This window comes from Rhinolophus sinicus, chromosome 4 (genome assembly GCF_057876585.1).
Source record: "Rhinolophus sinicus isolate RSI-liver-muscle chromosome 4, RSI-T2T, whole genome shotgun sequence".
Classification (NCBI taxonomy): domain Eukaryota; kingdom Metazoa; phylum Chordata; class Mammalia; order Chiroptera; family Rhinolophidae; genus Rhinolophus; species Rhinolophus sinicus.
In genome coordinates this window covers 71,224,523-71,251,871 of record NC_142504.1, presented here as the reverse complement: position 1 = coordinate 71,251,871, position 27,349 = coordinate 71,224,523, and the positions used below count along the sequence as shown (strand labels likewise).

Sequence of the window (27,349 nt, the reverse complement as noted above, 5' to 3'; positions counted from 1 at the left end):
AAACAGGAATAAAGGGAGGAAGGGAGAATAAAAACTACATAGTGAATATACATTTGATCTTGGGGAGGAAAACTCCACCTAAGAATAAAAACAAAGAAAGAAATCACAAAGAGGAAAATTGATAAATTTTACTATACTACAATATAATCTTCAGTATAACAATTAAAACACAAATAATTTTAAAAGGTAATAAACTGGGAAAAATATTTGCTATGTATGTGAAAAGGGGTTTTCTTAATATGCAAATAGGTCTCTCAAATTGATAACAACCCCAATATAAGTATGAGTTTATAATGAAAATTTAGAAGATTAATAGTCATAATGATCAACTAAGCACAAGCGTTAGCCTGTGTACCTTCCAAAGTGTAGAAATACAAAAAGGAATCAACCTACAATCATTAAAATAAGAGAAAATGGAACAGAGAGCACCAATGAAGAGAGAGCTCTACAAATTTCTGGAAGAAGGAAAGCATATAGGGTTGAGTAGACATAGGAAATAGTTGGGGAGAAGCCACAGCCTGGAGTATACTGTAAGAGGATTGCCAAGAAAGTGGGACTCAGTTAGCCCAAGAGAACAGGAAGACTCTGGGATCAGAATCTGCAGTATTGTGGAGGCAGAAGTAAGAAGCAGGATTCAACATAGGCTGAATGTTAAAGGCAACAGTAACATGTATTCATCCTCCTTCTTCAGAATGAAAACTATCCTCATCCAGCATAAAAACATGATAGTACACCCTTCTCCCCAGGCAAAAGTAAGACAGTAATAATAAAATGATGGCTAGTCTCTCCCTCTTGTCCACAAGAGGGCTGCAATAGATCCAGGCATCACATCCTCATAAAGCAACATCTAGAGACAGAAAATGGATTTCTTCCTTGTGACTGTTTCTAAGAGCTAGGAATGTTTTTACTAGATGTTTTCCTCTCTTTCCACCCTCCTCCACACACACGTCAACCAGCAGGCTTCCTTTCTTATCTCTTTGGCCACAGGGCCACTCCTGAACCAATCACTGGCAATAGGAATGGGACCAACTTTATAACCTAGACTAATCAGCATTTATCTGAGTCACGTGGGTGAAAGGTAGATACCAAGACAAAATCAGGACTCTCCACAGATGAAGGAGGAGTTGCTATTGTTCAGGTAAGCATCAATAACTGCCGCATCAGTGTTGTTAACTTTGTAGAAATACCAGGTAAGAGCATCCCATTAAGAGTTTATAACAATTGTGTTTTCAACAGAAGTGCTGTTTTACAGGACAGATTTTTATAAACCATTGCCAAACAGTGGTAATAATATCTATGTAACAGTGTTTTCAGTTTTATGACACTGTCCTGGCTTTACCTTAAATACTTTATTTTTTCACTCATCCCCAGTGCAAAGTTTTTTCTATAGTCTAGTTGGCACAAGAATACACAATATATTTATTTTCCTATGTGTTTTCTTTCAGACGTTCATCCCACCTGAAGTGCTCCGTGACAATCTTTGTAATAAATTACTGCTGCGACTGCTGCTGCCATTGCTACTGTTTCCAGCTAACCTTTATTGCAAACTTGCTATGTTCCTGGCACAGTAAGCACATTTCGTGAATTATCTCATTTATTCCTCTCAACGCCCTACATGCTGTTTCCCCTACATGCAGGCAGGCATGCAGGAGCACGTGCATAGCTGACAGGGGAGGACACCACTGTCTCCTTCCTCTGCCCGCCAACCCAGTCTGAACCCGGCTTCCCTGGCATTATGGCTGCTGCCAGAATTGTGTCACTTTGGCTTTTTTCTTAAGCCCTATCACATTAACAATGTGAGCTCTTATTTATCTCTTGTATCTTGATGAGAATGGATAGTCTGCAAGAGGGGTTGGATGAAGTAAAAGGAGGAGGCTAACTTGAAAAAAATTTATTTAGCAGAGTGGAAGGAAGCAATAAATATAAACATAATCCACCTCCTCATTTTGCCATTGCCCTAATATAACCTTTCTGACTAACCAAAACAGCCAAAGTAGCCACTATTGATTGAGCACCTACATTATTGACTCCCCACCAAAACGTGGGTGTCATTTCCTGTTTAAAGATGAGGAAAGCAGGAGCTCAGAGAGGTTAAGAATCTTTTCAAAGGTAACACAGCCAGTGAGTTGCAGATCACAGTTCAAATCTAAGCTGCCCAATTCCAAACATCATGCCCACTCCTTGGTACCACACTGTCTCCATTTTTCATACCGTATATTGTTTAAAATGCTACTTTATCTTGAAACCTATTACCAATTTTTTGTATCTTTGCTTTAGTGTGAACACTTCCTTGTGGTTTTTGCCTCCAAATCTCGATTCCCCAGAAACGTGGCATTTGGATGACATGGAAAATAAACACGTGCTCGTCTCCTCACATGAGGCAGGTCTTTGTTAAAAAGGTGGTGGGAGCGGCGACGACATAAGAGACCTAAAGGAGAGATACTACTCAGAGTTCTCTAGCGAAACAGAACCAATAGGATAGAGGTATAGATAGAGAGATAGGTAGAGACAGAGGCAGAGGCAGAGATGATAGAGATTATAAGGAATTGGTTCACATGATTGTGGGAGCTGGCAATCTGAAATCTGCAGGGCAGGCAGCAGGCTGGAGACATGGGGAAGAGTTGATGTCACAGCCTTGACCCTAGATGAAGAATTCCTTCTTCAGGCAACCTCAGTCTTTTCTTTTAAGGCCTTCCCACTCACTTATGAAGGGTGATTTAAATGTTAATCACATCTGAAAAATACCTTCCCAGCAACATCTGGACTGGTGTTTGACCAAAATCTGGTCACCATTGCCTGGACAAATTGACACATAGAATGAACCATCACAGGAGAGTTGGATGAAATTCACAGCAGGGACAACAAATACACAGCATGTCGGCACAGCACCTCCTCTGTCTGAGACCATGACAGACACCATTCATCAGCCAAGGTTCTCTTCTCTAGTGAGTTGAGTTCCACACAGCTCAGCTCCAGGAAATTAGGTTCAATATTGAATATGAGATGGAATCTACTAGCCATCCATGGCCTATGAGGTAGGGTGGGTAGCATGCTTCCCCACAACAGTGCCATTACCATGGATACATTCAATGCCCACCACCAATTCACTAGGCTCCTCCAGGCTCCTCTCAAGTCCCTAGAGGGTCTAATGGACAGATTTAGAAAATCCAGATAAACTAAAAGCAAGAAAAGCACTTTCTCCCAATTAACATATTTCTGAGCAAAAAGCTTTATAATAAACTATATACATGATTGTCTATGAAAGAAGTGAGTGCACTCGAATTAGCCGTCTACCATTATAACCAATGCCCAGCAATTATACTTACTCTTCCCCTGCAGCTTCTCAGTTCTGTATTGGCCTAAAGTTCTAATAACTGTAACCATCCGAAATTTTACAATGGGTATAATTATATTTATATATAAGACTGGCATGCCTTCTGTATTACTAATTCACACATTTGTGATATTAAAAAAACAACTGATTTAAAAAAATAGGTTTATTATGCATTGTGTGGCAAATATATGGTACTAGCAATTTTGGCAGAATTTAATTTGATGATATCAATCACAAAGGCAAAAAGAAAAAACAACTTTACAACTGAACAAAAATATACTACAAGTTAGCGAAAAGATCTATCCCTTTTATAATCAGGTGTATATTCAAATCATATTCCAAGAAACTATGGCAATAGAGTATTCGTTATTTGACTTAACTATTTACAGGTCTATTTCCATAATTGTCAGCTCTGTAAGTTTCCATCCTCCATAGTTTGACCTTAAGGAATAAGCACTCACAATTTTGTTTTCATAGCCCCAGTTCTTACACGGGAAGGTTGACCAAGTTAACCTCTGGGCTCCAATGTCCTTATGGTTAAATTAGAGGTTGGACTGGCAACTCCAGAATTCTGAGTCTGCTAATCAACGAAACCATACCATCTCCCAGCACATGTTCCATGTTCAGTAATAACAATAGCACACTCATCGAGGTCAGACAATTAAGTTCCCGAACTCATCTTAGAAAAATTGCTGCATACCTCATTGCTGAATATCACTACAGTCACCTTCAAAGTACTCCCCGTGGGAAGCTGTGCACCAACACCAGCACCTAGTCCACCCTTCAAAGCAATTTTGGAACTCCTTTTCTGGAATGGCCATCAGAGCTGTTGTCGTATTACCCTTGATGTCCTGAATGTCATCCAAATGTCTTTCTTTCAATATTTCCTTTATCTCTGGGTAAAGAAAGAAGTTATTCGGGGCCAGATCACATGAGTAGGTAGTGTTCCAATGTAGTCATTTATTTACTGGCTAAAAACTCCCTCACAGACAGTGCTGTGTGAGCTGGTGCATTGTCATGATGCAAGAGCCATGAATTATTGGTGAAAAGATTAGGTCGTCTAACTTTTTCATGCAGCCTTTTCAGCATTTCCAAATAAGAAATTTGGTTAACTGTTTGTCCAGTTGGTACAAATTTATAATGAATAATCCCTCTGATATCAAAAAAAAGGTTAGCAACGTCACTGCAACAAGTTCGTGAACTTAATTGTCCGACCTTTGTATTTACTGCTTAACATGTCCTAACATTTTATGTATGAACTGACTCATTTAATTGTCATGAAAACTATAAGTAGAAGCTCGTATTTCCGAAAAATGACCACAATAATATCTCTTGTTCCCCCCTGTCTTCAGTACATTGCCATCACTCAAGAGATGGAGTCTATTTTCCTTTCCCTTGAACTTGTGTGAATATCTGTGACTGCCTCAACTAATAGAATGTGGTAGAAGGAACATGACATGACTTCCAAGGACAGGCATACAGTTTCTACCTGACTTTTTCCTCCCTTGGGATGCTCATCTTGGAACCCAGCCACTATGCTGTAAGGAGCCCCAAGCCACATGGAGGTATTCCAGCCAACAGCACCTAGCTAGGATCTTAGCTAACAGCCAGTATCAAGCAGCAGCTATGGAAGTGAACACACCTTCAGATGATTCCAGCCCTCAGCATTCAAGCCATCCCAGCTGATGCCAAACGGAACAGAGATAAGCTATCCCTGCTTAGTGCCCCCACCCCAAATTGAAGATTTATGACTGTCGTGCGGGAGACCCTGCTCGCTGCGCCATTTGTCATGCAGGGCGGCCTGCAGGGTCTCTGCTCCCGCTCCCTACATAAGAACACAGGATATGGTGAGGCCAAAAAGGAACACCCACGGAGCCATAGCTAGGGGAGTCACACCACCGTAGTCTCGCTGGTGGCTGGGTTGGAGACACAGGAGGCAGGAGCCACACTATCTGAAACCTGCTGTCCACTTCTCTGCAATCCGCAATCCACACTCCGCCACTTGCTAGCTCAGCCACCATCTTCTTGCTAGCCCCCATTTTCTGCTAGCGTTGCCACAGCAGTTACATTAGTGGCCAATGGCTCACTGGTTATAGCTGACGGCCAACTAGCCACAGCTGATGGCCATCCAATCACAGTTGATGGCCATTTACTACCTGAGCCAGCACCTTTCTATGTGAGGCCGAGAGCCTGGAAACTGCTTTCTGGGGCTCTGTTCCCACAATGACCAAAATAAACGGTGTCATGTTGTTAATCCACTAAGTTTTGTGATGGTTTGTTATGTGGTAATAGATAACTAGAACAAGGTTAGTAGAGTTTTATCCTCATTTTTTGTGATATTTCACAGTAAATCTTATCTAACCAAATTATTTAATATATTATACATTTTATATAATTTTTATATAATTATATGTATTTTCCCCCATGAAATCATGTTACCAAAAGCTAAGATGATTGACAACATTTTAGGGAAAACAAACAAAACCTCATATCAGAAAAGAGTTTTTCTTGGCCTCTTCTATTTATAGTTCCTAGGAATTTAAGAAATTAAAATTTTACTGCTGGGAGAAGCAATTTCTAAGGGACCTGACTCAATTCATTTATACCGTAGCTATAAAATTCCCTCTGAGGAATATATTAAGACTATAAAGATCAGATTTCTGCCAATGAAGAAAAGTTATGATGGAAGAAAATAGGGGTGGTACCTAAATTATACACTTTTTGTTTTAAAGTTTATAGCATAATTAGATATTTTAAAGCAAGATAAATGGTTTGGTAAAAACTTTTGTTTAAACATTGAGTTATAATGTGTGAGAAATGTTTCATTTCACAACTGGTTAAAAATTATTTAATCATTCAAATCCTGGAAATTGATATAATAATGTGCAAAATAAAGAGCTTAATAAACTGTTCTAATTACCACTAATTATAATGCTCAGATTCTTTCCCAGGAGGGAACTTGCTTTTACTGACCATAACACTGATGCATAAAACATGTGAATTTCCTCAGGACTAATGAACACAATTACAAAAGCCCATTGTAGAATTAAACCAAAAATTTTAAATATCAAATCTGGGATATTGTAGAAGTCTTTTGTGCATGTTGTATTATGTTTTGCAGCTTTCTAAATTTTGGTACAATTTTTGTTTTCCGAATCATTGATTCAAGATACTGACATTTCCCCATGTCCAAAAAGAAGAACAGCCATCAGTGACATGAAAGCCCAACAAAAGCAGCTGGCAACTCAACTGTGAGCCAAGTCAGAAATGAGGGTTTGACTTCTGTTATATTCTAGTTGGGATAAAATTATGTACTTTCCTTTGGAGGAGAAAACATAGTCAAAATAACTGGCAGGTGTTGTTTTTCTAGCCTCTGCACTAATCACGCTAAACCCCCTGAAGACAAGGGTCATACCTGTTTAGCACTACCCCATTATAACTAGCGCATAATGTTTGCTTAATAAGTATTTAATTAGTAAGAACCAAGCTCTGTTAGATGCTGAGAATTCAGAGATAAGTTTCAAAGACTAATCTTGAACTCTGGGTGTACAGAAGCACAGTGGGGTTGGGGGATTAAATTGCGGCTGTCTGGGATCTTTCCTCACTGCCCCCCAGCATTCTTCCTGGCACTGGAAGACCAAAATGAAAGAAAGACCCTCCCAGCATTTGCCCTGCATTCATTCCACACCTGCTCTTCACCTCCCTACCCTAGGTTTCTTGGCTGCCAAGCCAGATTTTCTCCAACACTTTTCTTTTTAACTTTCAAAGCTGGAGGGAAGTTACAACAATGCTGTGGACTCTAGTGCTGGAGATGATCCAGCCTGGCTAGGACAACTACAGGAACCACTGCATAGCGAGGTGCAAGCTCCTGAGGGCGGCCTCTCCAATGCTCTGCCCTGCAGGAGAAGCCCACAAGGAGTCCTTTCCTAGGGGGCACTGCCTGCAGACACCACCCTGTGGTCCATGTGCCACATCCAGGAGAGGTCAAAGTCCACCTTGGAGACCTTGTCTGGCCTCATCAGCAAATTGACAGCAAAGAGCAGTAAGCAAAACTGCCTCCTCAGATAAAGCACTAAGGGGCCTGAACATTGCAGAGTAAACAGTCCCTTGAAGAACGGAAAGCAGTTGTCTCAGGTGGAGTGACCATGCCATCGGGGAACACAAAGCAGCACCCACCGTGGGAAGAACTCTACAGAAAAGGGGAGAGCTGGCCTTGCCGAGGCCTCACATATTCTTCAGAGAGAGAATACCTCTTCAGCAGGGCCTCTGATGAGCACGGCCTGTGCTGGGTATTACAGGCTGTTTAACAGCATCCCTAACTGCTAGCATCTAGATGTCAGAAAGGACTCTGTGCTTGTTTTTTTGTGGCAGTTTTTTGTTTGTTTTGTTTTTTTGCTCTGCTGTTGCCATCCTGAAATTCTTAATAATTGTATCTTTCAACTTGAGTTTTGTAAGTGAAGGTCAATGGGACAATGGGACATAGGCCTGTGTAGAGGAGATACATGCATTATGTCATTCCTTGCCACCCTATTTGCATAGACATACATCTGATGGATAATTAAGTTCACAAACTCTCCACCGTGGGCTTACCGCGGGCTTACACCGTGGAGAGTTCATGAACTTAATTGTCAGACCTTTTTCGTATAGCTTTAGCCATGTGCCATGAGCACAGAATTCCAGTGGACTCATAATGCATGTGAGTTCAGTGAAGCTCAACGCCTCAAAGTGAGTACAAGGTAAATGTGTTAGGTCTACAACTGAGTGCAGGGTTGGAGGAGGCCATGCCTTCCGTTAGAACCGTAACTTACTTAGAACACAGAAAGAAGGCAATTGTATGCTAAGAAATATGAACAACCAAGGCACCTTATCATATTCTTTCTTGCTCTTGTTACTTCTCTGTATTACTTATGCTGAAAACAATGACGTAGAAGAAAAGGAAAAGATAAGGTTATCCTTCGTTCCTTTACTTTTAGTTCTTCCTGACTTATCAGTAAGCCAAAGGTAGAACATGTGCATATCAAGAAGTGAAATAAAAACAGTTCAGTAAGTTCTGTGTAGCATTTCCACTGTTCCGATAAGAAATACACATGAGTGTACAAGGTACAAAATTTGAATTGTGCAATTTTGTTGATTTGGCATACAAGTTATATTGGCATTTAAAACTAGTATTGAATGGTATTAAGACAAAGAGTAAAATTCACTCTGATAATTTAAATTTTTAATTTTTCTTGACTTAGGTAAACATTAAATAGCAAATTAAAACCATAATGACAAGTCACGGATCAGGGGTGGAGGGGAAAGGGAGCCAGAGAAGGAGAGGGACAGGGAGAAAGAAAAAGACACCAAAGAAGAGAGGATAAAACTTTATATTTAAGTTCCTTTAATGACATTTTGTCCTGCTTTTTAAACAAGGGACCCCGCATTATCATTTTGCACTGTGCCCTGAAAATTATGTAGCTGGCCCTGCAAATACCACCCCTCAGTCACAGCAAATGTCCCCCTGGAGAGGGGTAAGGGGGACAAAAATCAACTCTGGCTGAGAAATACAGCCTTAGACAGTGTGAGTTTAGTAAAGACTGGCTATGCTACAAAAGCCTAGTGCTGTGCATTCTGTAGACTGCAGGATCTAAGTGCTGTGATAAGAAGCTGTAACTTAAAATGTTTTCCTGAATGTTTGGCACTTCCCAGGTTTCTCCATTTCAGGACATTGTAAGATTAGGGGAGGGTGAGATATCTCTTTCTTTTGTATAAAGACAAAGGGTCAGTTGTGAAAGTGGTGGCTAGATAGGGGAAACTGCAGACCACAGGTGGTTTCTCAAGCAAATCAACTCTGACAACAAAACAGTTGACCCCTGAACAATGCAGAAGTTAGTGGCTCCAACCCCTGCACAGTTGAAAATCCACACATAACTTTTGACTCCCCCAAAAGTAACTACTAATAGCCTACTGTTAACCAGAAGCCTTACCAATAACATAAACAGCAGATTAACACATATATTTTGTATTATATATATATAATATTTTATATATATTATATATATATATATATATATAGTGTAGTCTTACAATAAAGTAAGCTGGAGAAAAGAACTGTTATTAAGAAAATCATGGGGAAGAGAAAATATATTTACACTACTATACTGTATTTATCAACAGATTAAGTTTATGTCATGTTTATAAGATGAAACATCTGTCTGTTTCTGCCTACATTAATATTGTCTTATATGATACAAAAACACTGTAGGTGTTATACATATTAATAAAACTAGACATCAAAAATGAGAAGATAATTTAAAAAAGAAATTCCTATTTAAGTACAGGTATAATGATTCATGCATTCATAATAAAGAAGCAACAATATGATTGATTTATGATAGCCTGGTATAACAGATAGGATTGCCTCACCATAGTAAGGAAATCTGAAAAAAATTTCAATATGTTTATTGAAAAAAAGCTGCATATATAATAGGACTCACATGGATCAAACCTGTGTTATTCAATGGTCAACTGTGAACTTAAAATAACATAGAAACCAATTTCCTTAAAACTCTAGTTGTACCCACATAATCCCTTGGAAAGTCTTCATGAACTTCCAACATAGAGTTCCACTCAGAGACCAACCGGGGCTTCAGGTTGTGTTGGTCTTTGGGAGGCAGCAAAACACAGCAATTCTGAAAGGCCAGCACCAAATGCAGTGAGTACCTCCATTAGCTCAGGGGCAGCAGGGGGCTCACGAAAAGGTGGAAAACGCTTAAGGATATCGTGGGACTTTTTTCTTATAGATTCATGTAAGGTAAGCCTCTAATTAAGGTTAAAAATATTTGAATACAAATTATAACCCAAATTTGTATGATGTATGATCTATTAAACATTTTATAGTAATTTCTCTGTAAATTATTTTATAGTAATTTCTCTAAATTATCCCAACCCTATATGATAAGAAAGATTATTACTACTCTATAATTAGGTAAACTGAGGTTCAGAAGGACTAAGTAACTTTCCCCAGATCACACAACAGGTGTAGAAAATCCTAGTTTTACAGCCAAGTTTCTGATTCCAGGCCAAATAATGTTTTCACTAACTAATCATTTTAAAGATTAAATATTCTTTCTTGTGTATAATCACCTTTTATGTTGGTATAACAAAACATTTAGGCAATTCAACCCTAGGATTCCCAAAACAAAGTGAGACTCAGCGTGTGAGTTTAGTAAAGACTGGCTGTGCTACAAAAGCCTAGTGCTGTGCATTCTGTAGACTGCAGGATCTAAGTGCTGTGATAAGAAGCTGTAACTTAAAATGTTTTCCTGAATGTTTGTTTTCAGACTAATGCATAGTCTGAAATATTGTGTGTACTACTCTATAAATAATAAATGTACTGTTCTCATTTTACCATATGTAAATTGCTTCTAACTTAAATTATATAACAAAAATAATGGTGGCCAGTTAGCTCAGTTGGTTAGAGCGTGGTGCTAATAACACCGAGGTTGCTGGTTCAATCCCCGTATGGGCCACTGTGAGCTGCACCCTCCTTAAAAAAATTTTAAAAAATTAAAAATTAAATAAAGCTGTATTTACTTAAATTAGATAACAAAAATAAATCTTAAGCCCAAGGGAAAACTGACCTAATATACTTACCTTGATTATTTTGTTCTGTGTTTGAAATTTGCAGTAATATGCCCTTTTGAAATGTGAAACCAAGAAAACTGTCCCTATTTCTCCATTTGACTCAGATTATCGTAGGAAAACCAAAAGCTACCTAGAACATCATTGGAGAAGACAGAGAGTGGACACTGCTGAGAGGAATTCCTGGCAAGTATTTTGGGTTCTGCCTTATTCCTTCCTCAACTGTGACTCATTAAGAGTCATGCCCGCAGGCAAACCACCAGGCAAGAGAGATACCATCCCCAAGGTCCTCAGGGCAAACCCCTGGTTGATGTCCCTCTACGGGTCATGTGCTCCTGCCTTCTGCCCTGCATTGAAGAACTGTGCTAACTTGGCTTTCACCCTTAGCCTAACAACAGTAGGACTCATACAGACTCTCCAGCTAATTGATGTGTGTAATCCTGGTCATATGACTGCTATGGTCATTGAGTAATTGAGATCTCACCATGAACAGGTGGGACAAAACCACTCCTAGTTTCTAGAGTGACAATCCTACAGTCCTGCCAATGACCGGAAGAGGTATCTTCCTCAAACCAGGGCAGGGCCTGTGTGGAAAGGCCCCATATGGGCAGCAGAGTTAAAATTTTCTCTTGGTTTTTACTTTAATGGATGATTATGAGGTGAAAAGAAAGGTGACCATTTGCTCATTCATTCATTTGTTTATCCAACATGTTCCAAGCACTTGCATATGCCCTGTTCTGAGAAGAGAAGACACATGAGGAACAGCCTTATAAAGAATCATGCAGGCTGCCTGCCTGTTGTGCTTGCCCTTTGAAATTAGATCAGGGTTCTCAGCTCAAATGCACAGTTAACCGCCTAGAGAGCTTATAATAAACATTTATGTTTAGGGCACACCACTAGAGAGCAGTGATATATTTTAAAAGTTTCCCAGATGATTTTAATGTGTAGCCAGCAACTGAAAACCCCTGAGCTAAAGCACAGACAGTAATGGGGTGGGCTGGAACAGGGACCAATAAGAAAAATATTTAAAATCAGATCAAAATCCTGATCCTTTCAATGTATTTGTATGCTAATTTTCATTGGGTTCTCCCCAGTATTTTATAAAAGTCCACCTTAGCTATGCTTGGAGAAACAGGAAAAGACATGTCCACCCATGCTCAAAGCAACTCTTTAAAGGGAGCATGCATAGCACACCCTTGCCCTGTCCTGGTGGTGGCAGTGGTCATTAAAGGGAGATGATCAAGTCAAAGATAAACTTCAGGGGCCAGAATCAGGCCCAGATCAAATACATCAGCTCCCCTTAGAGAGTCTCCTTTCAGGTCTTTAATATGGTCCTTCCTTGAGGGCATCATTCTTGTCATTTAAAGGTAATGGAGATAATTTCTTCATAAGGTTCATTTATGTACCTTAAAGGATAAGACAAAAGGGACTCTTCCTTCACCCTTTGCAGTCCCTGCCTCCCATCCTGTACTCCAGCACTCACAAACAGGGCCCCATGCATGGCCCAGCAGCACTAAAGAATGGTCAGTAGAAAAGGGTTTCTCTACTGGAGTAAGGCTTTCACCATTCCCAGGGAAGGCTTCCCAGGAGGAATCAGATCCAGACAAGACAGTCACTTCCCCTCTAACAGAATTGACCCATCCCTCTTCTCCATTACCCTTTATTCTCTGCCCTGTAATCACAGAACTTTAACCCTTTAGTGTATCTTTTTATAATAAAGTCCTAGTGCCTACCACCTAGCGGAGCACCTGGCTCAGAAGAGATAGACAACGAATGTGTGTTGAGTAAATGAATGAAAATACCTAAAGTGTTTATATCCCATCCCCACTCACCTATTCATGGCCTCCCCTTAATATCCTAAGCTCCATTCCCACCAAGGCTACCATCTCTTTCCCTAGGGCAGGCTGCACGTGACCTTCACTAAGAGATCTGCTCTGGTCTAAGGTGTTGGGTAGAGGAGTGGTCATAACACATTCTTTTTACTGAGTTCCAGTCAAAAGGCCAACAGTTCCACCCAACTAGCATTGCTCTGTAGGCACAAGAAAGAATAGCAAGATAAATAAAGCTTTAAATGTTGTCCTTCTTGAGAGTAGTTATTTTTAGAGCAAAACAACTATTATTTATTGACTTTACAGCATGGCCTGATGATGTGGTGAAATAATCTATTCTGAAGCATGAGTCAGACCGCAGTTAAGGCTATAGGGACCTTCACTCTAAATTCCCTGGTTAGGGGTGATCAAAATCTCATCGACAGTACTGCAATAAACATATAATTTCATTTCTTATCCCCAGATAAATGCAAAATTAAAACCGAAAGGCAGAAATGAGTACACAAGAATGTTAGAAATAAATTCCATAGAGATGACAATGAACAACTTCCGTCAGACAACACAAGATGTGGATTCCATGGAGTCCTGTCTAAATACCAGACAGACTCATCGTGTGTGGTTTATGAGAGGTGTTCAGAACAGAGATATTACATTCATAATTTTAATGTATTTCTTGAGTAACATAAGCACAATTTCTCTTATTTTAAAGAAAAAAAATCAATTTTTTAAAGGGATGGGAAAAGGTGTTTCATTTTGTCTACTAGTTTCAGCAAATAGATCATTTGTGACTATTTGGAACATGAAACAGCATTTTAACTGCAAGTTAAAGAAAAACAGTTTTTGTTTGGCATTTATGTCATAAAGCTGTTCCTTACTTTAAAAAAAAAAACACCCACATGTGACATGCCTCGCACACAGGTTTTTACAAATGTAGCTCCCTTGCCTTCTCTTACATTTATCTCCTCTGTCCAATAAATGTACTGAGAACTAAGATGCTAAACCTCTAAGATGCTGAACACAACTAGAAAATAATTGAGAAAGAGGCACAGGAAGCTGAGCATCTCGAAATCACATAGCAACTCAGGAAAAGTTTTGAAGAAAAACTGCAACCCCTCTCCTAAGCTCTAGTTAGTGATTATGTGATTGTTTCACCAACAAAATTTCTTCATAAGAAAAAGAGCTTTCTTTCTAAGAAGATTCGCATAGAACCAAAGATAATGTTCAAAGAATGGTATTTAAGAATGTGTGTGTGGCTATGACATAAGATCACAGAATGGGAACTTCTGTCTCCAAGAAAAAATAAAGGCATAGAGATTGTAAAACAATATCTCAAATCCCAAAATACAAATGCACCCTAACTAAATAATTAAATATTAAAAACATAATGCATTATACCCTCACCAGAAAATCATCAGCTTTTAAATTTAGACATGATCAGAATTATTCAGATCAGCAAGATGGCCATCTGCTTTCAAACATGCAGCTGCTAGCCTTTAAACAGCAACTTTCCATGATTCATAACTTATTCATCCCAGGATGCACTCAGACATCTGTTTTATCATCAATTCAACTTGTCATAGCATTTTGCTTTAGAATTTCATAACCTCTGCCCAGGTAACATAGTCAACTCGTAAGTCAGTCTTCTTCTCCAGAAAGAATAACTGTCTACCTCCCTATGATTGATGGTCGAATCTTGAAATCATATACATGTGTAAGTCTATAAAAAACACATTATTAGTCATTCCCTTTTAAAACAATAACATCAGTAATAGCTACCATTTCGTATGCTGTGGGTCAGGTACTTGATCTTCATTACCTCTCTGGAAAACAGATATTATGATCTTCATTTTACACATGAGCAAATCAGCAAGACTGGATGACTTACCCAATGCCACTAAGGGTGGACATGGCAGAGGTGAGCTGTTTGAACCCAGGCCTATCTGACTATCTGACTGCAAACCCATGATTCTGCAGCAAACAACTTTGTCTCATATTTGAATTGCTGTGGAATAACTGAAATATCCTCATCATTTGTATAGAGGAGAGATTATACTTAGTCCAATGCCATTTATTCTCAACTCAAGCAATAGCTTACATATAGCAGCATTAGTTGATATAAATTATGTGAGTTAACATAAATGCTTTAAAAATTATAAAGCACTGTGCAAATAATTTTTTGGATATTTTTATTATCCTGGTTAACTTTTGACAATCCTGGCTGTCCTTTCTTTCACTGTCCATCACTAAGAGTAGCAGCCTGGAGAAGATGAAGAATCCAGGAAGGGTGAAAGGACAGAGCCCATTTCTGTGTGGTAGAGAGAACCCCTTAAATATAGGCTAACTTGGAATAAGAATGCTCAATATACAGATTTTCTCCAAAGGAGACAAGCTTTATTACTTTTTTCTTTGTTTGTAATTTTACTTTGCAAATTATTTGTTGCTTGCTATTTGTTTAAAAACTATGTTGTATGTAGAAAATAAGTGGATCTAATGTCAAATCCTGGTTCTGCAACCTAACATTGTCAGGCTTCTGAGTCTTACTTTTATCATCTGTAAAAACAGGACTAATGACATCTTTTGCTCTATGTCGCTATTTTTTAAAATGACACGTAGAAAACAACTGAATGGTATGAAAAAATGATAACAGTACATTGTGTAAACAATCATGTCAAAAATAATATGCAAAAATAGTAACATTTTTTGTTTAAATAAATGGGAAAGATATTCATAGAGACAAGGTCTAAGAAGTTACATGTATATATATAAGAGATTAACAGGGGTTACTAATGGATAACATTATGATTTTTTATTATCCATTCTTACTAAAATTTCTAAAATAATAACAAAAATTTTCAAATGATGAAATGTTATTTAATTTTAAATAATGGGGAATGACAAAATGCAGTTGTTATGGAAAAAAGACATTTAGGCAGTTAGTAACTAGCTTAAATCACCTTTAAAATTATGCAGTTGATTAAAAAGCAAGACCCAACAATATGCTTCTTATAAGAAACCCACATTAAATATAATGATAAAGATAATTTAAAAATAAAAGGATGGGAAAAGATATACAGTCTATCCTCATTTTTCATAGTAGTTATGTTCTATAAAGTAGCTACAAAAATTGAATAAGTAACATGGAAATGTTACTCTCAAGGGAAATGAAAGTTTAGGTTCCTGCAAGCCTCTAGTCACAACATTTTTATCAACTGATCAATACATAATCTTGTTTTATGTGTGTTTCTGTTTAAAGACACTTCACAGCTTAATATATGTTGTTGACCTCACAGCCAACAGCTGTATAACTCTTGCCTGACTGGAGCTTATCTAACAGTTTCCTCCATAAGGCATGTCACAACCTTCTTGTGCTTAGGAACACTAGACAACACCTCAGCAGTACCCTGAGCACAATAGCAAACAGTGAATACATCAATAAAAAGCACAAATGTGTGAAAAACCAAATACACCATGAAAATCACACTACTTTACAGTATGAGAGCTGAAACAAGAAGGCAAAACACTGCCCTATTCACCATCATCTGGGAACATGCCTGTCAGTCGATTCAAATTTTTTGCTATTCTGTGCATATCCTTGAATGACAGAGAAGGTCCTGCAAGTATTATTTTTTTTTTAATTTTTAAGAATTGTTTTATTTTTCAATTACAGTTGACATATAATATTATATTAGTTTCAGGTGTACAACATAGTGATTAGACATTTATATAATTTACGAAGTGATCACCCTGATAAATCTAATACTCATCTGGCACAATACATACTTATTATAATGTTATTGACTATATTTCTTATATTATATTTTATATTCCCCATGACTAATTTGTAGCTATCAATTTGTACTTCTTAATCCCTTCCACATTTTTGTCCACCCCTCAACCTCCTCCCAGCTGGCCATCAAAATGTTCTGTTTCTATGAGTCTGGGTCTGTTTTGTTTGTTTCTTTATTTTGTTCTTTAGATTATACACATAAGTGAAATCATATGGCATTTGTCTTTCTCTGATGTACTCCCCTTTTGTGTACAGCACAATACCCTCGAGGCTCATCCGTGTTGTTACAGATGGCAAGATTTCATCATTTTTATGGCTCAGTTATATTCTTTTGTATATATGTACCACCTCTTCTTTACCCATTCATTCACTGATGAACACCCAGGTTGCCTCCAAATCTTGGCTATTGTAAATAATGCTGCAATTGACATATGGATGCAAATGTCACTTCAAAGCACTGTGTTTGGTTTCTCCGGGTAAATACTCAGAAGTGGGATTACTGGGTCATTCTTTGTCTCTTGTTATAGCCTTTCTTTTAAAGTGTATTTTGTTTGGTATAAGTATTGGTACCCTAGCTTTTTCTCCTTTTTCTTTTTTTTCATTTTCAAGAAATGTCTTTTTACTTATCTTTCAGTTTTTGTTTGTCTTTTTATCTGAAATGCATCTCTTGTAGGCAGCATATGTAAGGGTCTTGTTTTCTTATCCATTTGGCCACCTTATCTTCTGATTGGAGCACTTAATCCATTTATATTTAAAGTAATTGTTGATAGACCTGTAGTTATTGCCATTTTTTTCACATTTTCTATCTTCCTACTCCTCCTCCTTCTCCTACTCTTTCTTCTTCTTCTTCAAGTCCCTCTAACATTTCTTATAATACTGGTTTGGTAGTGATGAACTCCTTTAGTTTCTTTCTTGTCTAGGAAGCTCTTTCTCTGTCCTTTGATTCTAAATGATATCTTAGCTGGGTAGAGTAATCTTGGTTCTAGATCCCTGCTTTTGATCATTTTGAATATTTTGCAAAGTTTCTGTTGAGAAGTCAGCTGACAGTCTTATGGGAGCTCCCTTGTAGGTAACTAACTGGTTTTCTCTTGCTGCTTCTAAGATTCTCTCTTTGTCTTTAACCTTTGGCATTTTAATTATGATGTGTCTTGGTGTGGGCCTGTTTGAGTTCATCTTGTTTAGGACCCTCTGCACTTCCTGGGCTTGTATATCTATTTTTTTCACCTGGTTAGGGAAGTTTTCCGTCATTATTTCTTCAAATAGGTTTTCAATTCTTTGCTCTCTCTCTCCTTCTGGTACCTCTATGATATGAATGTTAGTACACTTCATGTTGTCCCAGAGGCCCCTTAAACTATCCTCATTTTTTTGGATTCTTTTTTCTTTTTGCTGTTCTGATTGGGTGTTTTCTGCTACCTTAACTTCTATATCCCTCTAATGTATTCTTTATTACAGTTATTGTATATTTTATTTCTGATTGGTTCTTTTTTTATGTTTTATATCTCCATTTTAATGTTTTTTATCTCTTTTTTAAAGTTCTCACTGAGTTCATCTACTTTTCCCCTAAGTTCCCCAGTTTTTTGAACTCTGTGTCTCATAAATTGCTTGCCTCAATTTTCTTTTCGGTTCTTTTTCTGGAGCTTTGTCCTGTTCTTTCACTGGGACATGTTTCTTTTTTCCCCATTTGGCTGCTTCCCTATGTTTGCTTCTATGTACTAGGTAGAGCTGCTATGTCTCCCAGGCTTAGTAGAGTGGGCTTATATAGTAGGTGTTCTGTGGCTCCCAATGGCACAGTATCCTTAGTCATCTAAGCTGGGTGCTCCAGGTTTGTTCCTTGTTTGCATTGTGTGTGCCCTCCTGTTGTAGTTGAGCCTTAGTTGTTACATGCACATCAGTGGGAGAGACTGACCCTGAGGCTGATTAGTTGTGAGGACTATCCATGAATACAGTGGAGAAGCTGTTGTGCAGGGGCTGAATGTGTGGAGCAGGATTCACTTTAGCAGGGCTCTGGTGCCTGCCCAGTCTGTGCTTTGGGCATGTCATCCTCAGAGGCAGCTAGGAGATGTTCCAGCTTGATCCAAAGCTGGCCACTGGGCATGCCAGCCCTGGGGCCTCCTAGGAGGGGCCCTACCAAAGGTCAAGTTCAGCCACAGCTTGTGTCCTGCCCAGGGCAACCTGGCATGAACCATAAAGCCACATGGCATGAACCATGATGGCCACAAACTGCACTGGGCTTGGAGGTGCCTCAAGAGGGAAAACCATGAACTGAGTTTGGCTGCCACTAGTGCTAGGCTGGGGGCTGTCAGCAAGTGGTAGAGGACTTCCAAAGCCAGATGTTGCTTGTTTGGGTTTTCTGAATCTTTGAGAGACTTCAGAAAATTCCACAGCATGTGCCAAAATAGGCTGTTTGTAAGGAAAAGCCACTGGAAACAGTTTAGGTGGGCCCACAGGTTGGGTGGGGCAGGGTCACAGGGAATCACAAGGTGGGGTGAAGAGAGTTATCCAGGTTGATGGAGACTCAGATATGGAAGCCACTTGTGTCTGCATGCAGGGAGTGGGGAGGGCTCAACAAAGAAATAATGGATTCTGCCAGTACTTCTGTCTAGGAGAAAGCTGCCCTTCCAGTCCTTGCCCTAAAGCCAGACAACTGTGTTCCTCCCCCTATGCCCCTGGCACCTTTTGAGCTGCTGCCCCAGCACTGGAGCTCAAAGCGAGTGAGAATCCATCAGCAAGTAAGTTTGTGTGTGGGCCCTTTAAGAGGATCGCCTGGGACTGCATCTGCCCTTCATCTCATACAGGCAGCATCTCCACTGGTTTTCATAGCCAGAAGTTGCTATGGGGACTTTTCTCCTCAGCGCTGGAACCCTGGCCTTGGGATCCTGGTGTAGGATCCCAGCTGGGACCCCTCACTCCTCTGCAACTGAGATAGTTGTTTCCATTTTTAACCATGATATGGGGGTGTGGGACCAGCTGGTTCTGCGTTTCTGCCCCTCCTACCAGTCTCAATGTGGTTTCTTCTGTATAGGACTTAGTTATAGGACTTCTGTTCATCTAGACTTCAGGCCATTCTCAATGATGGTTGTTCTGTAGTTTAGTTGTAGTTTTGATGTGGTTATGAGAAGAGGCAAGCACAGAATTGACCTACTCTGCCATCTTGACCAGAAATCTGCAAGTATTCATTTTGACTGATCTATTTTACAACAGATTTTAGTGAGTAGGCAAATTTGAAAATATGGAATTCATAAATAATGAGGATCAACTGTACCATGTAAACACTAATCAAAAGAAAGTTGACATGGCTATATTGTTATCAGTCAAAACAGATGTCAGAGCAAGAAAAATTACCACAGATAAAGAGGGACACTACTTAATGATAAAAGAGTTGATTCACCAAGAAGACATAACAATCTTCATAAGAGAGCTGCATAATACATGAAGCAAAAAGTGATAAACCAAATGGAAAAATCCACAGTTTTTGCTAGAGTCTTCAGCACTCCTCTTTTAGTAATCAATAGACCAAGTCGACTGAGTATGAGCCAGCATATAGAAGAAATAAACAACAACACTATCAACTAACTATCAAAGTGACATTTATAGAGCACTACACTCAAAAAAAACAACAACAACAACCAGAACACACATTGTTTTTAGTGCACATGAAACATCACCAATATAGACCATATTCTATCTCATAAACATACCTTGCCAAATTAAAAACAGTTGAAATCACAGAAAGTTTATTCTCTGACCATAGTGGCATTAAACTAGAAATCAATAACAGAAAGATATGTAGGGAATCCCCAAATACCTGGAAAGTAAAGAACACAGTTCTAAATAATCTATCAGAAGGGTGCCCAGTTAGCTCAGTTGGTTAGAGTGTGGTGCTGTTAACACCAAGGTTGCCAGTTCCATCCCTGCATGGCCACTGTGAGCTGTACCCTCCTTAAAAAACAAACAAAAAAAAACACACAACTATATTCTAAATAATCCATCAGAAAAAAAGGAGGTATCAAAGGAAATTTTAAAATATTTTGAACTAAATAAAAATACATTAAAATTGTAAGACAGGGAGACCGGTTGCTCAGTGGTTAGAGCGCAGTGCTCATAAAACCAAGGTCACCAGTTTGATTCCCACATGGACCAGTGAGCTGCGCCCTCAATAACTACTGTGTTTCCCTGAAAATAAGACCAAGCCAGACAATCAGCTCTAATGCATCTTTTGGAGCAAAAATTAATATAAGACCTAGTCTTATTTTACTGTAATATAAGACCAGGTCTAATATAATATAATATAATACCAAGTATAAAATAATATAATATAATACCAAGTATTAAATAATATAATAAATATAATATAATATAATATAATATAATATAATATAATACCGGGTCTTATAGTAATTTTTGCTCCAAAAGACGCATTAGAACTGATTGTCCACTAGGTCTTATTTTCAGGGAAACAGCGTAGACTGAAGACAATGACTTGACCTGGAGCTGAGCTGCGCCCTCCACAACTAGATTGAATCTGATGGGTCCTGGAAAAACACACTGTTCCCCAATATTCCCCAACAAAAATGTAAAAAAATTATCTGTAAGACATATTAAAGCAATGCTTAGATGGGAGTTTATAGCATTAAATGCTTATATTAGAAAAAGGAAAGATCTAATACAAACAATCTAAATGTAATCTTAAATCTAGAATAAGAAGAGCAAAATAAAGTTAAAGAAAGTAGAAAGAAAGAAATTATAAAAAGAGCAGAAATCAATGACATTGAAAACAAGAAAAACAATATAGAAAAGCAATGAAACCAAAAAGGTATTTCTTCGAAAGGATAAAAAAATTAACAAACGTGTAGCCAAACTGACAAAAACAAATTAAAAACACAAATTACAAGTAACAGGAACAAAAAAGAAGGTATCATTATAGACTCCACATATATTAAACAGAAAATAAGAGAATATTACAAACAAATTTATTCTCATAAATTCAATAAATTAAATGAAATGAACCAATTCCTCAAAAAATTACCAAAAGTTGCCCAACATAAACAGAATGGTCCTATATTCATAAAAAAAAATTGAATTCATTTTTAAAGAGTTCCCTACAAAGAAAACTCAAGGCCCAAATAGTTCTACTAAACATTTAAAGAAAAATTATACCAGTCTACACCATCTCTTCCAGAAAATCAAAGAAGAAACACTTCCCATCTAATTTATGAGTTCAGCATTACCCTGATAACAAAACCTGACAAAAATTATGCAGGAAAACTGAAAAATAAAAAAGGCCAACATCTCTCATGAACATTGACCAAAATAACTTAAACAAACTATTAACAAATTGATTCCTTTAGTATATGAGAAGAATAATACATTGTGACCAAGTGAGTGTTATCTCAGGAATGTAAGGGTGGTTGGACATTTGAAAAGCAATCAATGTAATTCACCATATTAACAGCCTAAAGAAGAAAACCCACATGATCATATTATTACAAGGAGAAAAAAATATTTGACAACACTCAACATCTATTGATGACAAAACTAGCAGCAAACTAAGAATAAACATGATCTTCTCCAACCCAATAGAGAACATCTACAAAAAAAATCCTACAACAAACATACCTAATGGTGAAAGACTGCATGCTTTCCCTGAAGACTGGAAACATGGCATGAATGTCCATTTTCATTACTTCTATTTAATATTGTACTAGAAGCCCTAGCCAATGTTAAAAGACATGGAACTGGAAAAGAAATAAAATGGTCCCTATTTGCAGACAACATGATTGCCTACATAAAAGCTTCTAATAAATCTACAAACTAACTCCTACAACTGATGAAAAAATTAAGCAAGATCATAGGATACATGGTCAACATACAAAACTCATTCATATTTCTATACTAGCAATGAATGTTTGGGAATTGAATTGTTTTTAATTCAGCCACTTACAGTAGATCTTCCCGAAAGAAATATGTAAGTATAAATGTATCAAAACATATGCAAGATGTGTACACTGAAAACTACAAAATACTGATGAAAAAAATCAAAGAAGAGCTAAATAAATGAAGAGACGTATGTTCATGTATTGGAGACTAAACATAGTTAAGATATTAGTTCTCCACAAACAGACCTATAGATTTCACAGAATTCCATTCAAAATCTCGGCAGGGTTTTATGCTGATACAGGCAAGCTGATTCTAAAATTTATAAGGAAAGGCCAAGAGATTAAAACAGCCAAAATAATTTTGAAAGAGAAGAACAAAATTGAAGAATTCCTACTACTTGACTTTTTAGATTACTATAAAGCTTTGGTAATAAAGATAGTGTGGTATTAGTGATAGACATGTAGACAAATGAAATAGAATAAAGTCATAAAATAGACCCACACAAACATAGCCAATTAATTTTTAACAAGTTGCAAAAGTAACTAAATGGAGAATTATTATCTTTCCCACGAATGATATTAGAACAATTGGACATCCTATGCAAAGAAAAGAACCTTGACCTGTAATTCATACCATATCCAAAAAACAACTTGTTATGGACTGAATGTGTCCCTCCAAAATTCATGTTCATGCCCTAACCTCCAATGTGATGGTATTTGGAGGTAAGGCCTTTTAAGAGATAATTAGGTTTAGATGAAATCATGAGGGTGGGTATCTAATCCCATGATTAGATCTAAATGTAAAATTATAAAATTTTTGGAAGAAAATCTTCCTAACCTTGGGTTGTACAAAAGGTTCTTAAATATGAGATCAAAAGCAAAATCTGTAGAAGAACAAATTGATAAGTTAGACTATCAAAATTAAAATTTTTAACGCTGAAAAACGGTAGTGGTAAAAGAATACAAAGTCAATCTACAAATTGGAAGAAAATATTGGCAAATCACATATCCGACAACAGATTTGTATCCAGATACATAAAGAACTCTTAAAACTAAACAATAAGGAAACAAACACCTCCTCACCCCCAAAAATGGACAAAAGATTTGAACAGACACTTCACCAAAGAAGAATAAAATGAGAATACAAATGGCAAACAAGTTCCTTTAAAAAATCATTGCAATCATTAGTCATTAGGGAAATGCAAATTAAAATGACAATGAATATCATTATACATCTAACAGAAGGACAAGGATGCAAAGCAACTGGAATTCTCATCCATTGCTGGTAGTAATGCAAAATAGCACAACCTTTCTAGAGAACAGTGAAGCATATACTTAACTATAAGATCCAGTACTCCCAAGCCTAGGTATTTACCCTAGACAAATGAAAACTTATGTTCACATATACATATACAGGAATGTTTATCATAACTTTATTTATAATCACCAAAAACTGAAAACAACCTAAATGTCTTTCAATGGGGAAAGGGATTAAAAAAAATTGTGGGTACATCCATACAATGAACTACTACTCAAAAATAAAAAGGAATGAATTTTTGATACACACACAACATATGTGAATCTCAATGGCATTATACTGAATGAAAGAAGCGAGTCTCAAGAGGTTACACGCTGTATGATTCCATTTGTATGACATTCTGGACAAGGCAAATCTATAGGGATGAAAAACAGATCGGTGGTAACTGGGGGTTACAGGTTGGGGGAAGGGTTTGATTACAAAGGGGTAGCAGGATTTAATTTTTGGTCCAATGGAACTGTTCTTTGGTCATTACACAACTCTATGTAATGATTCTTTAATGATTCTTTAAAAATCATTAAAACCATTAGTCATTAGAGAAATGCAAATTTTTATTAGGAAAATAAAAATACATGTGTTAAAATTCATAGAATTGTATGCCAAAAAAACTCAACTTTACGTGTATTTTTAAATAGTAAATTAATAAAAGTTTTTAAAGAATCTGTCAACAGAAAATAATTTTGGGGGGTTGGCAGATTATAAACTTTACAGTTAAGATAGTCTGCAATATAATTTTATTCATTGATTTCTCAGGAATTGGTAAGAAGTTTATATAAATAAAAGCTATACCTACCTTGTAATAAATAAGATATTTTCTTAAATTTTTTTGACAGCTCTCTCTAGAACTAGTGTTAGTAAATGTTTTTTAAGCTAATCTTAGACATCAAGGAGCTGGCTTTCTAATTGCTTACGATTATGCCATTTTTAATCCCCATGAAATCCTTGTTTCATACCTTGCCTAATTCATACACAAGAGAAGAAAGATTTTGTTGTTGACAATACATCATACCTGAAGGCAATCCAAACAAGTCAAAATATATTAAGTCCATCCACAGAGAGGTGCATTAATCCCTGAAATGCTATATACTAATAATTGGGGGGATGGGGTGTGGCCAAAGGATAAGGAAACTTCTGTCCACACTTTCCATCTCATACTCTACTTATTTATTAGCTCTTCCTAAAGGGAGGTGGAGTTGCTAATCTGATTGTTCAGAGTCTGGGATTCTTTGGGAGAAACCACAGCACTGACATTCTCTTGTGTACTTTTTCACTTTCAACACCAACGTCCAGAGGTCTTTCTTCTTTCTTCCACTCTGACTTTGTCCACAAATTAGTTACAATGCCTTGATATTCCCCCACAAAACCAACAGCACCACATGGGAAGTCCAAATATCTCCTCCCAGAACTTTCTTTCCTCCCAAGTGAAAGCTTTTGCTATAGCCAGACACTAAGTAATCTCGGTCAGTTTATATTATCCACAGAAGCCAAAATATTTTTCCATATCATCTGTGTCACCCACTTTCCTTTGGCCCTGGTGGTATGCTTCTAAATCTCATATTGCTCCAGAAGGAAACATTCCACCTTCAGTCTGGGGGAAGGAAGGAGGAGGAATAAATTTAGGAAAAGGAAGCAAGGGGCCTCATTTTGGCCTTTAGTATCAGCCATGTGTCTCCACTTAGTTTAACCTGTATTTAGGGATATATGCTACTTTCAGAGAAGATATTTATACTTTATTCCTCTTTTTATTGTTGTTAATATTGTATAATTCCTATAGAGGAAAAAGAAATGAGTGATAAGCTTCAGGTAACGGAATCCTTAGTTCGTAGCTATGATCCCTTACCTTTAAGGGGCTTAAAAATTGGTGTGCACAAAATTAAAACCTCCTAAATTACAAAGTCTATGAATGGTATAAGAAGGAAAGTGAAGAACTGAATTGTCTGCCCTCTGTAAACTGAGAAACCACCCAAAGACCCTGTCGGATTTAAACCCTCTTCCTTACAGTCTGTAGACTAACTGAAGCAAGGGAATGCAGGGATATTTTGTATCATGTGCTATGCATGAATCCTAACCACAGTTACATAAATTCCCACCTCATTGTACTTCTGGGCTGAAACTTGCTTTGTGAATCTCTGTCACTCTTCACCTTTGCCTTTTGGGTAAGCAAAGAAGCAGCAGAACCATCCAAAGGCAGTCCCATCCAAAGAGGCAAGGCCAGAATGAGACCTCAGGGTTCTCATCTCCCTTTGCTAAAATCCCAAATGCTACAGTGGATTTTGAAGGGCACAGTACCCACTGACCCAATTTTATGAATAGCTTATTGTTAATTTATTGTTATATTCATCTTGGATTATCAAACACATTCTTATTAATTTTGAAATGACCATAACACATTCCTCTGTTCCCTCTATTCCTGAGCATTAGTTGGTCTGGAAAAGGGGGTGGGGGAATCTTTCCCTTGACTAGTACAAAACATCAGGATCCCCAGATTATAGAGATTTAGAAGAGTAAGAGTTCTAGAAATGAGGTTAAATGCTGAAAAGCTGGCAGAATTAAAAAACAATTCATTGTTCTGATTTTCTTTCAGAATAATATCACTATATGAGTTAGAAGACATATGGTTAGTAGATGAGAAGGTAAATTGACATATTTTTAGCACCCTGTTCTTACTGCCCCAAAATGCTTATGATTTTTCAAGAGGTACTCAAAATTGAAAAAATGACCCAAAGTGTTTCATCGCAGGTTTCTGTACATTTCCTATCAAGGTCAATTTATACCATCTCTGACAGTAATGAATAACTTCTACTTTCCCCACAGGAAAAACAAAAACAAAAAACTAATACAAATCTTAGAAGAAAAATGGAAAAGTAAAGCTCTGTCCAGACTGTGGGCTGCCTACGCAAGTCAGTCAACTCCACAAATCCCTGCACTGCTAACTACGTAATCCTTCTTCACCCACAATCAAGCTTTTAGAAAATGCCTGGTTAACATCACACAATAACCCTAACTACAGCCCATCCCCAACCTTGGAAATGGAAGGACACTTCCCTTGGATACATCTGACCTTGAACCAAAAAGCAGCTGTCCATGAACTGGTGAGGGGATTCCCACACACACACACACCCCAGGAAGATAGGGTCTGAGGTATAGGGAAAAAAGAATCAGAGGTCAGAAAACTCCAGCTGAGGCTGGCAAGACTATCTGGAATCAGCCTCCCTGGGGGTGGTAAAATAGGCATGATACTGTTTACCTCATAGGCTAATTTAAAGATCAAATGACTTAAGGGCATGTAAGTGCTTTATAAAGTGTTAAGTAGTTTATATATACAACAAAGAACTGTAGTTTTCCAGCTTCACAGATCCTGCGTTGATTGTGTGTCCTTCATTATGCAGAACAATTTTTTGCCTTAAATTATTTAAGATGGGGGTAGAAGGGCTCCTGGGCCTGTGGTGTCAGAACTGAAACTCATTCCTGCCTCCCCATCTAGCATCCCGTTGTGTGTATGTGGGGGCGGGGGGGGGGGGGCGGCGGAGGAGGGTACAACTTCCTCTACTCAACTTTTGCTAACTGAATATTTTGAAGCCC

At 37.8% G+C, this 27,349-nt stretch overlaps 1 protein-coding gene across 4 annotated transcripts in view; it reads right to left on the bottom strand.

Annotated features, from left to right (window-relative positions):
• Nucleotides 1–27,349, bottom strand: part of AKAIN1 (A-kinase anchor inhibitor 1) — a 106,810-nt gene that overhangs the window by 30,717 nt on the left and 48,744 nt on the right. The window lies entirely within an intron of this gene.